We start from the raw sequence: 14346 nt of genomic DNA on the forward strand, positions 1-14346 counted from the left end.
CATACACCCTTTTGGCCTAAAATTTGTATGTATATGGATGGATATGAGTTTTTGGCTTGTGCTTTGCCATTTCTCGATAATGTGAAACAGCATACAATATGGGTAACTGTACCATCTACTCTTAGGGTGAATGGGGAGGGGGGAAATAATGTGAGGGAAACAAAACAATTGGAATCCAGCGGCTGTTGTATATGGGGGAAATGAACATATCAATACATTTGGCAGATTTGAAAACAGGAAGTAGAAATTGCTTAGATTATATATATATATATAATCAATATAATCCAAGTAAGTAAGAAATCTGTCCATTTCCTCCCCATCCTTTATATGTCTGTACTTGATCTGAAACAGGGGATAAATTCCTACCTTACAAAGGAAATCTAAGTAATAGAACAGGGTAAATATTCACTGTAGAATTAATGTTGTAAAAATTGAAGTCTCTCTGTGTAAATCGGGATTATAAATTCTCTTTGTTTGCATAAAGCAAATTGAAATGCATGCACAATTACAATGAGAAATGAGCAGCATCTCCTTCTCTGTTTTACTAAATTCTTCTCAGAAAGCTAGATTCTGTGATTTTAAAATTCTTCCATTCAGATATTTCTCTCATCCTCCTAATTCCCCCCTCCAAAAAATATCCAGTTCCCTTTCTGGAGATGAATGAAGACAACTGCTTCTCAATGGAATCTTAGGCCGTCCCATCCAATGACTTGCTCACCTTAGTAGTGTCAGTGGTTTGTAATTTCTTAGTCAAAAAGAACCTTTCAGATCAGTTACCTCCCATTGAGAGCCAATTTTCCAGCAGCCAGGCTTTATCTGGATAAATAATTAGAGAGCAAGATGAAGACTATCACACTGAGGCTGTCTCCTATAACACACTCCATACAGTTAATTCTTGTGATTTTTCATTTCTTTGGAATACTTGCACAGTCGCCCTTCTCTAAAATCTGTAGGGACAATGGGCAACAAAGGCAGTCGCTTTGCATTTGTCATCGAAGAATTAATGACACTTCTTATGTATTTGTCAGAAGTAAGCAAACAGCTGCCTCTTGCATCTGCGGGCAAGGGATCTTGGCTTGCTGGCTGGCCTCCTCCTGTTAAGTCAGGAAAATCTATAGGGTCAGTATTGTAGAGAAGCAGTTTTTTTAATTTTATAAGAATATGTATCTTTAAAAAAACCTTTTCTAGATTGGATTTTTGGGCTTTTTAAAAGAAACTGTTGGAGAGCTAAATTTAGCTGGGATAATTAAACGTGACACTCGAGCAATGGAGAGAGAGAGGCACACATGTGTAGCAATTTAATGAGTAGACAGTATTGTGAACTATCTTTTGCTGGAGCTGCCCCTCTCTTGTAGGGTCCTCAAGCAATTGCGCTGCATTATTGACGCAAATCCCCAAGGAATATGTAGCAGCACACTGACACCTGCAAGTCCTTCTGTGCATACTGCTATTTTTAAATGGAGAGCTTTGGAAATCCTTCACTACAATTTATTCTCTCTGGGTAACTTCACAGCATTCTTATAGAGATCTGATTTAAAGTAGTTTGTATGAGAGTGTGTCTTGCACACTTTGAAGCGTGCTTGCCCCTGGCCCCTCCTCTCCTGCCGCTGCACATTTACCTTGAGGGGGCATGACACTTCCTTTGAAAATCTAGACATTAACAAAAACACTGCCTAGAGGTACTTCACAATCTCATTCTTTTACACATCAGCAAAATCAGAGGGCTAGCGGCATTTGTCCCTGAGTTGAACTAAATATATTCTTTCTCTCTCTGTCACAGACAATACTGGGGTTTTTCCCTCCCAGTGGAGCAGCATGCAGAGAAACCACCTACACAAAGGGCGGTTTTTATTCTCGATTCTCAGCATCTATTCATATAGCGAAGAAAAATGCTCCAAATGAACATTGCAATCCATTAAAAAACAGTTTTATTTAATACAAAAATAGCTCTGTTGGCATAAAGTCACTGCCTGCAAATTTCCTTGATTGCAGCTGCTTTGCTCCCTTGAAATGCATTTCTGGCTGTTGGGTTGGTATAGGGAAGGGTGGGGTAAGCAATAGCAGTGGGACTGTAGATGGGATGGTGATGGAATGTGACTTTCCTCCCCATAGAAGGACCACTTGAGATGGTTACTGTCTCGTGATTAAAACACACACACTCAACTCTGGATTTCCATATTATAGGAAAGGGATGGGCTTCTCCTTTTCAATATAATGGAGCCATTAACATCTATTAATAATGCAGACAGGGTAAGTAGCTGGAGTTGGAGGCTCCCAAGGGGCCTCGTGAAACAGATGTGTACTGTATCTTCCCGGATTTGATGGCTGCTGGGGTCGAGGGGGTTGCTGTGGTTCCTGTTTATTTCCTCTGGCAGTGGTTTTCTAATTTAAGCACCTCTGTCTCCTGGCTACAGTAGCCTGCTGTGATGCAGAGTTGGTGGGGGGGAGAGATGGAAGAAAAAGAAGGATGATGGTGGCATGCCCCGTAGCCACTAAGCCTGGTGCCTGAAAAGGGCATGCTGGGTTTTAATCGGTACACCTCTGTGTGCACCTCCCAGGCTGACTTTACTCTTTGTGTTTTCTTTATAGAGGCATCTGCTGTGCAGAAGCAACACAGAGTGAAGGTCCTTTCTTTTGTTACCGGCAATGAAAGGTAAGCCCCTTCTTCCTTCCTCCTGATTTGAAAAGGGGCTGTTTGGGGCATGCATTCTGCTGTTGGGGGGCAGGCATAGGGTGAGGAATAATACCTCTCATAAAAGAGCCCGTACTCTTCCATGTCCTTTGACACACATAATCGGAGGATGCCTGGAAATGAAAATTACCCCTTATGCCCCCACCCAAGCAAGAAAATTTTGCGCTTCAGTTTGTGTCAACTCTCCCTCCCTCTCTTTCTCTCTTCTTTCTGGCATCTATTCTGAAGAGACATGGATGCTTTCTTTTAGCTGCTTGGGATTAGAGAATGGTGACAATAGGTTGCTTTTTTAGAAAAGAAAGAAAGGTAGGTATAAAAGTTCAGAAAGCGTGTTGCACTGTGCCTTCTTAAAGTCCAGTTCACACTTCCTAGGACCGCAAATCTTTAGCTTGGCTAAACAAAAGCTTTTGTTCTAAGCGCCAATTTCTCATAGACAATATAGTGCAGCAGCGTTATTTGCATGATTCAGGGTAGGGCTAACAGTGTGGGTGGGGGTCGGCTGAATGTAAGGCAAACAGTGGGTGTAAATGTCTATGCTTGTCCACAGCTGGCTAGCAGCATTGTCATGTGTGCTTGCACTATAATGCAGCGGAATGCATTTCCGGACAGATTGTCAAGAGACATGTTTTAAAACACTGCAACTGTTTCCATGACTCATTTCAGTCCCCTGCAGCAACAAAATAATGCTGGAACTTTGGGACTGTACAAGGCAATAGCATAACTTCTTTGAAATGAGCCGAGCAATTTCCATTCCTATACAGGCTACTAAATAATAGTCTTTTGTTACAAAGAATGCCACCATATAAAGGGGAATCTATTGCATTCAGTTATTCTTTTTGTCTTGGAGCATTCTGTGGTTTCATTTAGTTCTAGAGATGTATATTAAATACTAGCAAGGGAGAATTGCTAGGAGCATGACCTGTGTTTCTTACTTTCTCTAAGGTGACACAGGAGTTGACCATATACAGTATAAAGATAGCTGCATTGTGTTGTCCACACAGTGTTGTTAATTGGAACCATCAGCATACTGTTAAAAGAATAAGGAACTGCTGTGGTGGTCCATTCACTTAATTCATATACCTCCTTCCCTATTTGGCATTGATAGGCATAAACTGTTCCCATGTCTCCTGGTAAGAATGATGATGTGACCTCAGCAACAAATGTATTTGCCTTCTCTGTGAACTCCAGCAGTCTTTATTTTGAGATTACTTTACATTTTTAAATTTCCAGACTTCTGCATTGTTATTAAGCATAGGAGAGCTATGAGCTATGTATGCTTTGTTTGATGGCACGCATTTTACTAGATATGCAGGTCTTAACTATAACATCTCAGTATTGTTGAATCAAGACTAGTAGTGTATCAGATACCTGGAAATGTAATATTTCTTAAGACAAATAAAATAAAATGTAAGGATGGTGCACAAGAAATGGTTTGGATTTATACAAAATACATGGACAATACTGGCTTGAAAGTTAACAATTTATATATACAAATACAACAATAAAATATGCACTTCTTTTAATGTGGTTGTAAAATTGTGTTGTATTATAACTTTCAGTGATGGATAATTTAAACATGGATTCATGGTGCTCAAGTACAGTACTATTTTTATGGCAAACATCTGCTGTAATGGACTAGTAAGAATAATGAAGGTTAAACATTGGATCCATCCTTTGGAATAAGAAAATTACAGAGAGCAAAAATTGTTGTTATTTATCTTTAACATAGAAGATATGGGCAATATTACAATGTGTGGATGAATTTCAAAGCAGAATTTAAATGCTATGACTTTCAGGGCAGTGGCAAATGTATACTTTACACTGATGATCTGATTTTGAAAAATATGGTTTAAAACCTTTGTTATCTCTGGAACTTTTTATTTAATAAATCTAGGAATATCAAAATTATCCTTTCATTTGGCATGGATGAATGCTTTACGCTTAGCATTATCCTTTTGTTCCTGATGAATCCCACTCACAAAGATTCAGTGATACCTTTCAGGATAGGAAGAAACTGGGGCAAAAATAGATAATTATTATTCCTCAAAATAATCTTGGCTTTAGGTTGTTGCTTTTTTTTAAAGTTTGTGTTACTCTGGCTTTATATCGCTGTAAGGGTAAGAATGCCCCAAGACAGATTGCTGAAGTCTTGGGGGTGAGAACAATTAAAAGTTTTAATGCTTATTAGTATTATGGTTACATTTTATAATAGCACCTGCTTTGTAGAGAATTTTGGTACAAGTAATGTGCCTTTGCAACATGAGGGTATTTTATATTTAACTATGTGCAAAATGTAGTATCTCTTGATATACATTTATCTATTGCAACAACTAAGATTTAAGGAGAAATGTGTAAAAGACAGTGAATTCTGGAATTCAGTAAGATGTGGAAGTAGTAGCTCTTGATTGTATCACCCTCAAATCTGTAGAGAATGTTGCAGAAAGAAAAGGAATAAACATGGGAATTTTATGTTATGCTTGTATGACACACCTGTTATCGAAAGCCTGTGTTCTGTGGGAAACAAAGGAAAGACTTCCTTTTGTTATTATTCTTTATATCTTTAACTCTTTAATTGCTAAAGAGGTTGCTTAATAGATGAAACATTTTATTCACTGCAGACTTTTTAGATGGAATATATAGTAACGAGAAGAATACCAACTTTATAATAATAAATGCTTTCTGGAGTAAAATGAGAAAGAAATACATTGCAGTACACCTTGTGCACAAATAAATGTGAATTTTCATGTTCAGAATATTTGCTCTGCAAAAATATTAAATTATGCAAAGAGAAAGAAGAGTTGAACAGTGTATATTTTAGTGTCACTGAGAAAAACAGTATACAGTTCTAATTAGCTATTTTTCTTGCACTGGTGGTGGACGGCGGTTTTTAAGAAGTAACAAGTGAATGGTACATTAGAAATAACTCCCCATTTATATAGTATGCAGATAGGGCTTCCCTCCAAGATTTAGTGTGACAGGCTAGTTTAAAAAGAGAAATTCACTGCTTCGCCACATCTGTTTATTTGTTTTAAAATGCAGAGTAGAATGCCTGCAGCAAATTTCTTTGTAGGTTGTTTTTTTAAAAGCATTCTGTTGCGTATGGTTTCCCCCTGCTCCTTCTGTGCCTTGGACGAGTAAAACCTTGTCTATTGAAAGTCTTTTTTATCTTTGAACTTTGGTTGTATGTGTGCTGGCATGTACACATACTGAATGTTTCAGTACCATATTTAACAAGTATACCAAAAACACATCATGTCAGACTTAACAAATAGTCATATATGTGTACTCTGATTTGCCTTGTACTTTCTCCTGGGTTTGCCTCAAAGGGGGAAGAAGATTAAGATGAATAAAACCATAATAGCCTTTTGAATAGGAAGACCATAGAGAAAGATTCATGGTCACTAGTGGCCTCTTTTACTATCTAAGAATCAAAAACCTTTTTATGTTATCAGTCAAAGTCTATAATGCAAATATGGAAAAAAGACAGTTATCCTCAACTTAAAACAATAACAAATTGCTGACATTGTCTTATTGCTGTACCGCCAGAAAGCAGAAGGACTCTTACTAAAGTAAGATTTGCAGTATCTTATATTTGGTAAAACTGGGTTATTTCATGTTTCCTATAGAAACCTGAAAAGTAGCTCACTTACCAGAATTATTTCATGGTAGAGTTGTACTAAATAATAAGGAATTGTTATAATGAATGAGAATATGTATTTTGATTATTCTAATTTACTAAAACACGGTTTAACAGTAAATTCTATCTCTTTTGTGCTGTATGCTTTGAAAGACTGAGGCAGACAGCAAAAGATCCAGTATGAACTATGCACTCCTTTTACAGGTCTGATTCTTACTTTCTCAGAAATATTTCCCTTGCCAAGAATTGCATAAGATAGGGAGAATACTCTTAGTAATTTCATGACTGCAAGGGATGAATTGTAACTTAAATATCTGAAATGACCACCACAGACAAAGCATTTATGACTGCTTTATATGATTTTGATGGAGACAGTTCACATGATCCTTTGAAGGGGAGCTTCACCTACATACTCAGCCTGAAGTGACTCCATCCACTTTCCCCAGTAGCCCTGCTAAAGAGCTGGGAGGGGGACTGAAACTGCCATTTTCACACTAGCAGTAAAACAGCAATCTTAGTAGAAGTTGCAGGGGAATGGGAGAGGCTTTTACCTTCAATTGTGTATCCTGTGTAACCACCACTGATATTAATTTACAGTACAGTACACAGGAAGCTTTGATTGGATCTAGCCCAGCATTGTTTACACTAGAAGTTCTCAGCTTTTGGGCCTCCAGATGGTTTAGACTTCAGTTCCCCAAAGTCCTAGTTAGTATGGCCAATGCTCAGAACGTACATAGGAAACTCAGTTTGGAAACTCAGGAGTTCTCAACTTTGATCCTCCAGATAAATAAAATCATGTCAAGTTCATGGAACTCTAACACAGATCAGAACTGTGGACAGCTCCTGGCAAGTATGAACTGGCTGGAACTTTACTGAACACGATAGAGTGATCTCCAAGTCATAGCTGTGTTAACCTGGAAAATCAGTATGTAAAGGGAACTTGTAGCATCTTTGAGACTTACTGAAAGAAAGAAGCTGGTAGAATGAGCTTTTGTAGACATGAGTCTGCTTCCTTCGATGCATGGAGTGGAGGGTTCAGGGACAGACCTATATAAGAAGGATGTGTGTGAGAATAGCAATAGTGTTACCCAAAATGCTGAGTTACTGAGAAGGCACCCATAAATAATATTCAATAGGGAAGTTAATTTAGCTCTACTGAATTATACCTTTGACTGGGGCAATGTTCAGCCTGGGATCTTAACCCTTTTTATACCAATCCCAAATCATACAAAATTCCAGAGGCAATTCCAAATAGGTTTTTCAGTTTTATTAATAAAGAATCAAAACACACATGCACACATGCTCTCTCTCACACACACACAAGAACTAATGTAGTAAAGGTAGAAGAAGGAGAAAAGTGGAGGCTTTGCTAATGGTAATACCGTACCAATCCTGAAGCTTGGCTTCAGTCAAAGAGTGTCTGGAGTTGGAGATGACTCAATAGCCACTGTGGCAAGTGGGCAGGCTGGCTTATTGAGTAGTGTGGCAGAAGTTGAACAGAGTGTCTGTCCTGCTTCAGACTAGACCACATTGCCAGTGTCCAGGCAGTGGTCTATATACTAAAAATCATATTGCGGGGCAGTAAACACAGAATGAATGGATTACGTCACTGCTAAATTGTTTTTCCAAAAGGGAAGAATGGTTGAGAGACTGAGGAAATGTTCGGACAATTGGCATGAATATCTCACACAAAGGAAACACTCGTGTTGCTTGAGAAGAGTACTTTGTCTATGTATACACAGCCACCTTCTTTGGCCAGAATCCCATCATCGCCCTCCATTGACAAAGGGATTAAGATGATGTCTTTGGGTGATCCCATTGTAGTGGGTGCCCTTGTTTCCTCGTTGCTAGTGACAGCTGGATTTCCAAATATGGTATGGCCAGGTTTCCGCAGTGGGGTCACCCACCCCAGCTTCTTTTTTAATATTAAATTGATATCAAAATTGAGGGGTGATTGTAGGGGCTGGCTTTAGGCATTTCAACACTATCTAACCCCCCCCCCCTCCTCATTGGAGTTCCCTTGGCTAGTTCATTACATGTCCTCTCTGGTTCCCACATTACATTCCAGTACTCATTCATATGGTTATCTACTCTTCTTGGCTTTAGGCAACATCCTTTGTCTTGCCTTTGTCCTCCTACAAAGTTGCCACTTCAGCTCCATACCCACAAGGTTTTGAATTTCAACTGACATTCCCATACACAACAGGCTTATATAGGTCTCTGGACTCTCCAGTCCACTGCATGCGTCTGAGGAAGTAGGCTCAAGTCTGCAAAAACTCATGCTTCCAGCTTCTTTCTGTCAGCTAGTCTCAAAGATGCTACAAGATCCATTTGGATATTGATTTCAGTGATATTAAAGAAATTATAAGGTGTGGTACAACCATGTCCTCCAGATGTAAGCACATGAAAGAAGACACTGAAGATCCCCATTGGAAAAAGCTGCCCAAAACTTGTCTTCTGATGAGTTAAAGCATATGTTTGGGGAGCAGTGATGTCTGTCACATGTAGTCTGTAATTCCTTGCATCCATAGGTGATTATATCTGGTTGCCGAATGTAAGTATCTGTATATATTAAGGTTGGAGAGGACACCCCCTTGTTGTGGGGGAGAGGCTTGCGTACCCTAATGAAATTGTGAGCTATGCTGGCGGTGGTATAATAGCCACTGGTAGGGCCTCCCATGCCAGACAGGTCACAACCAAAGGGTCTGACTAAGAGCACCAAAGGGCAGGATGGGCTCTCTAGCCTTATGGCAACCATACTAGGAGAAGGAAAACTCTAATCCCAAACCCGGGCAGATGTTTGGTCAACCACCTAAGAGAAGGAAACTCTAATCAAACCTACGACCCGAGAACCTCGCTGCCACCATCCATGCTTGTCAAGGCCTCAGCAGTCGGACCTCTGGTTTAAAGGGTGAGGCCAGCTCTGTGCACGCTGCGCTCCACCAGAAAAATCCATTGCACAGGCTCGAAGGATAGAAAGCATGGATGAGTCCTTCCTGAATCTTCGTTCGCGAAGTAAAGCTAGAGAGATATATCAAGGTTGGCCTAGTAGCCAAGCCATTGACATCACTAGTTGTTCTGCTCCCACCCCATCATGTGCAGAGGAGTCTTGAAAGAACACAAGATTATTTTATGTTGTAGTATAGAGAAGATAGGAACAAGCAAGAGTCTTCCTCTTTCTTAACTATTCCAAAGTGCCGCAACAGTGAAAAGATGGCATCTTTGTTCCTCAAGTCCTTTGTCAAAGCTGTGGGGGTGGGAGTCTATACATGTGGCTGAGATGAAAAGCAGCTGGAGAACAGCATGCTGTTTCTTTTCTTATTTGAAGACATCTTGATGTGAGGAAAGCCCCATATCTCTCCAAGCTGTGAAGAGATTTAAAAAAAAAACTTCAAGAAGGGAAAAGTGGGGATAAATTTCTCCTCTTTTCCATCCTATAAGTGATAGAATACTTTGTCTCCTCTTCATCCCACTGGCAACCTCAGGGATAGGAATAGTCTTGCAGAAATCTTTGGCAAAGAACATAAACAGCTAGTCCTTCCCCCACCCCAGTGCAGTTTCTGCCTTTTTATGGAGCTTCTGCAAAGAGAGTAGGCTCTTCATCTCCCTCATGCCTTCTAGGCTGCTGCTACACTGCAGACTTAATGCAGCTTGACACTGCTATAATTATCATGGCTCCATCCTGTGGAATTCTGGATTTGTAGTTTGTTGTGGCATCAGAACTCACTGGCAGAGAAGACTACATATCTTTAAAACTACAAATCCCAGAATTCCATAGCATTAAGCCATAGCAATTAAAGCAGTGTCAAACAGCATTAATTCTGCAGTGTAGTTGCAGCCCCAGAAAGCATGGAAGGCCAAAGGAAAGGCTGGGATCTTGTCCTACTTCTGTAGAGGCCAAAAGGTCTCCAACCACCTGAGGTGGAAAGAAAATGCCAGCTACAGTTTATATTTATTACTTGAACTGAGTAATTTCCATCTCTTTTGTCCAGCTCTGGGACTCAACATGGCTCACAGAAATCAAAGCAGTTACAGATTTTTAAAAAGTGTAGGTACAAAGATACCAAAGATTATTGTTACTATTTAATTTGATTTATTTGTAGGATTAAACAGTTAAAATCATATCCATTGAAAAGGTAAGAAACAAAAATAATGCAGCATGTTATTAAAAGCCATTCTGTTAAAAGAGTCAGCTCCCAATGCTTATCAGAATAAAAGAGATCTTGCCTGTGACTAGAAGGACAAGAAAGAATCCAGTCTGACCTCCATAAGAAGATTGATCTGAAACCTAGGAGGAACCACCAAAAAGGCCTCCTCTCATGTTCCCTTTAGCCATGGCTGTGAAAGTGGTGGGGTCTGGAGCAGATCACAAAGCTCAGAAAGGTTCATGTGGGTTCATGGATATGATCCTTCAGATAGCCTATGTCCACCCCCAGTATTACTGCTGCTTCACCCTTTCCCCTCCAGACATACCCTTTCTCCCTACTTGCCTTGTCGAGTCTTAAAGCAGTAGCAGCATCTGCTACTTCCCTAGTTTATATGCAAGGAGGGCAAGGAGGTATGTTGTGCTGCCATGCGGCAAAGCACAGTGAGAGTTAAGGGAGGCATTGCAAATAATGGCAGAATTTTTCATAGGAAAGTGGTAGAAGTCAGTGTTACTGCTAATCACCTTTCAAGGCAGCTTCTTGGTGGATGGCCAGCTCTGATAAAAGCTCAAGAGAAGGACAGAAACATCAGAAATGGCTTCTGCTTCTGTTATCACCTGCAGTAAATAGTGCCCCCATGAGTGACACTTGCCCATGGCAAGCAGGCAAGTAGCACTGGCGGTGCTTGGCCTCATGGATAAAGATTAGATGCCCAGAAAATGCATACAAGATGAAAAAATAGCCCTATACAGACATGACCTAGAAAGCTATAGAGTACTAAACTCACCACCACCACCATTTTACTAGAGGGCATTCTAAAGCAATGGGTTTTTGGATGGGCAGAGATGCACATCTGGTATGCATCTAGTACAATGCATAATCAGTGACACAAAGAAGAATGAAATGGCCAGTCTGAACTTGAACTTGAACAACATGACTATGGTCAAGCGGAGAATCAAACCCTAATTTCCCAGTGTCCTAGTCCAGCCTTCAAACCACTACCACACACTGAGTAAAAACCAACAAACCACTAGTTTAAATAACCTACCAAAAATCTAAGATTTAGGTCAGTAATATTATTTGTTTGATGAATAAAAGATATCAAACTCTGTATGTACTCAACCTGTTTAGAGAGAAAACAATCTATAGTGCAGTTGTGCACCACCAGTATGGTCTCTCCTGGGTCATCGCTTGCCTTTTCTTACCAACAGAGGCTCTGAGAAAGCAAAAGGCACTGAAATGGTGTGCAGCTACCTGCACACATTGATTTTGTACATAACTTTCAAAAATTGATATAAAATTTTAACTTGCCTGACATTAAGAATATAAGAGGATTCCTACTGAATCAGACAAAAGGTCTGTCTGGTCCAGCATTCTGTTCTTATAATGGCCAACTAAGAGGACATCGGCATAGTAGCAATCTTCCGCTTGTGTTCTCCAGCAACTGGAATTGAGTGCCATGTTACGTGTGATCTTGAAAGTAGCATATATCCATCATGACTCCATAGCCACAGATAACCTTGTCTTCCATAAATTTGACTAATCCCCTTTTAAGGCCAATGAAGCTGGCAGGCATCACTACATGTTGCTCTATATGTGTGTTGGGGCAGGGGGTACCCCAGGCTTTATTCAGCAATTGCACTGCTTCATTCATGGAAATGCATGTTTTCTCTTTGTTTTTCCATCTTTTTAAGTGGACCATAACAAATCTGTTAAGGAGGAAAAATGGATTAGTTGCACCATGCACAATTCCTTTTAATTGTCAATGTTAGGAACCTTCAGTCTGGAAGCACCATTATTAACAGCCTCATAGTTTAATTATGCATTGTGTGAAGTGCTTCCTTTTGTCCATTCTCAATCTCTCACCAAATTACTGGAAGCTTATTCAGATTGATGACATTTCAGCAGTGACCTCTTCTGTGTCCCTTTATCCTCACTCCAGTATTTAGAAGGCTTTTTGTTATCTCTCCACTGAACATGACACCATTTTGAATTTTAGTGGAACATACTATGGAAAAAGTGGGGAGAATGGAGTACAGAGATTTCTCTTTCAAGAGTTGAATTATACTAAGAGGCCTATCTGGTATCATAATGGGTCTGTAATTGGGTTAGCCGGGCTAAAAATGGCACAGATGACAATTCAAGTGAGGTTATATTAAATTGCTTCTATTTTCAGACACTTATTTTCTTATCCCATATGCTGTGAAGCTCAGTTTGCCACAGGTCTGAAATTATTATGTTGTGACAAAGTGACTGCCTAATGCTTCATTCTCCAACCTCTCCCCCCCCCCCCCTCCAATTTACTGGAGTATAATGCCCACAAACAATGGGGTGCTGGATAGGGATGATGGCTGTTGTGGTCCAAAACAGTTGGAGGCACCAAAGTATGGAAGGATACTCCATAGAGATACTAATTTACCAAAGGACAAAACATCTGTCTACTAATACAAAAACTCAAAGTATAATGTCTATGTGGGTGTGGTAAGTGTTAAGTGGCATCAGAGTTTGGACTAGGGCAGTAGGACTAACTGTGGGATAAAAATCTGTTGTGTTAAAATACAGACTGTTTTAAAAAAATTAAAAAATTACCAAGCTTCTTATAAAAAATAATGAAAAATAATGTGTAAGGAACATACAAAGTAGTATAAATAAGATTTTTTTATTTTAAATCCTGTATCAAATTGGCCTTCCCCCTCCCCCCTTGCTGATTTAAAGCAGTTTTACAGTATGATGTCAAATTTTGCTTTGATTTAAATCAGTCCACTGGGCGAACATTACACCTCCCATATTGCTGAACCTCCCTGTGTTAAAGGAAAGCACTTATATTCAGATCCCTTACTCTCACTCTGTATTACACCTCTTCCATATAGTATGCAGTGTTTTCTGTCTGTTAAGCTAGATGAAGCCAAATGATTGATCACAGAGTCACCAAACGTGGGACCATAGCAAGAGGCTAGTAGCTTCTGTAATCATGGCCCAGTGAATGCACTCTGGAATCAAACTTTGCCTTTGCAGGGGAGGGGGACTGCTGTTTTTAGTCCATGTTGCTTGCAAATGGATGTGGAAAAGGGTTGTAGATACTGCCACTGACACATTTCATTCAAATTGTAAGTAAAATCATCAGTATTGACCCAGGCCACAGCAGGCAGATTTCCTAATATATATATCTTCCTATGGGTAACTAAGGAATGGAGCTTAATTCCATGTAGATCAATGTGATTGACTTAACAGAGAGCATTTGTTGTTGTGTGCCTTCAAGTCATTTCTAACTTATGGTGACTCTAAGGTGAACCTCTCAAGTGGTTTTCTTGACATGATTTATTCAGAGCAGGTTTGCCATTGCCTTCCTCTGAGGCTGAGAGCATGTGACTTTCCCAAGGTCACCCAGTGGGTTTCACGGCCTAATGGAGAATCAAACCCTGGTCTCCAGAGTTGTAGTCCAACACTCAAACCACTACTCCACACTGGCTCTCATTCTAAACTACACTCTTTCAGGGATCTACCAAATGAGGAAGAGCTCTCCAACATGTTCCTTCATTACCACCTGCCCTTTTAGTGCCAACATTGACACTAGTCCTTATAAACATGCAGCCAAATCACTTCCTTCTCCACTAACTCTGAGGCAGTTTATTCCACTGTCAAACAGTTCTTAACAGTAAAATAATTGTTCCTAACAAATGCTGGTGAAACATCAGGAATAAACTCTTCTAGAACATGGCCACACAGCCTGAAAAACCCACAAAAAACTATGGATGCTGGCCATTAAAGCCTTTGACTTTACCTAAGCCATTCCTCATAAAGCTTGGTTTCCAGACCATTGATCATTTTTGTTGCCCTTCTCTGGACATGTCCCAGCTTGTCAATATCCTTCT

The 14346-nt window shown here is 39.9% G+C and overlaps 1 long non-coding RNA gene across 1 annotated transcript in view; it reads left to right on the top strand.

Moving 5' to 3' along the window:
• Nucleotides 1–2587: 2587 nt before the first annotated feature.
• LOC149309696 (uncharacterized) overlaps nt 2588–14346 on the top strand; it is a 77772-nt gene continuing 66013 nt past the window's right edge. Inside the window, exon 1 of the long non-coding RNA XR_016281844.1 lies at nt 2588–2653. This is a non-coding gene — a long non-coding RNA (uncharacterized LOC149309696). The remainder of the gene's footprint in view (nt 2654–14346) is intronic.

Source organism: Sceloporus occidentalis, unplaced genomic scaffold (assembly GCF_023333645.1).
Source record: "Sceloporus occidentalis isolate IW3139 unplaced genomic scaffold, rSceOcc1.0.p SCAF_7, whole genome shotgun sequence".
NCBI lineage: Eukaryota > Metazoa > Chordata > Lepidosauria > Squamata > Phrynosomatidae > Sceloporus > Sceloporus occidentalis.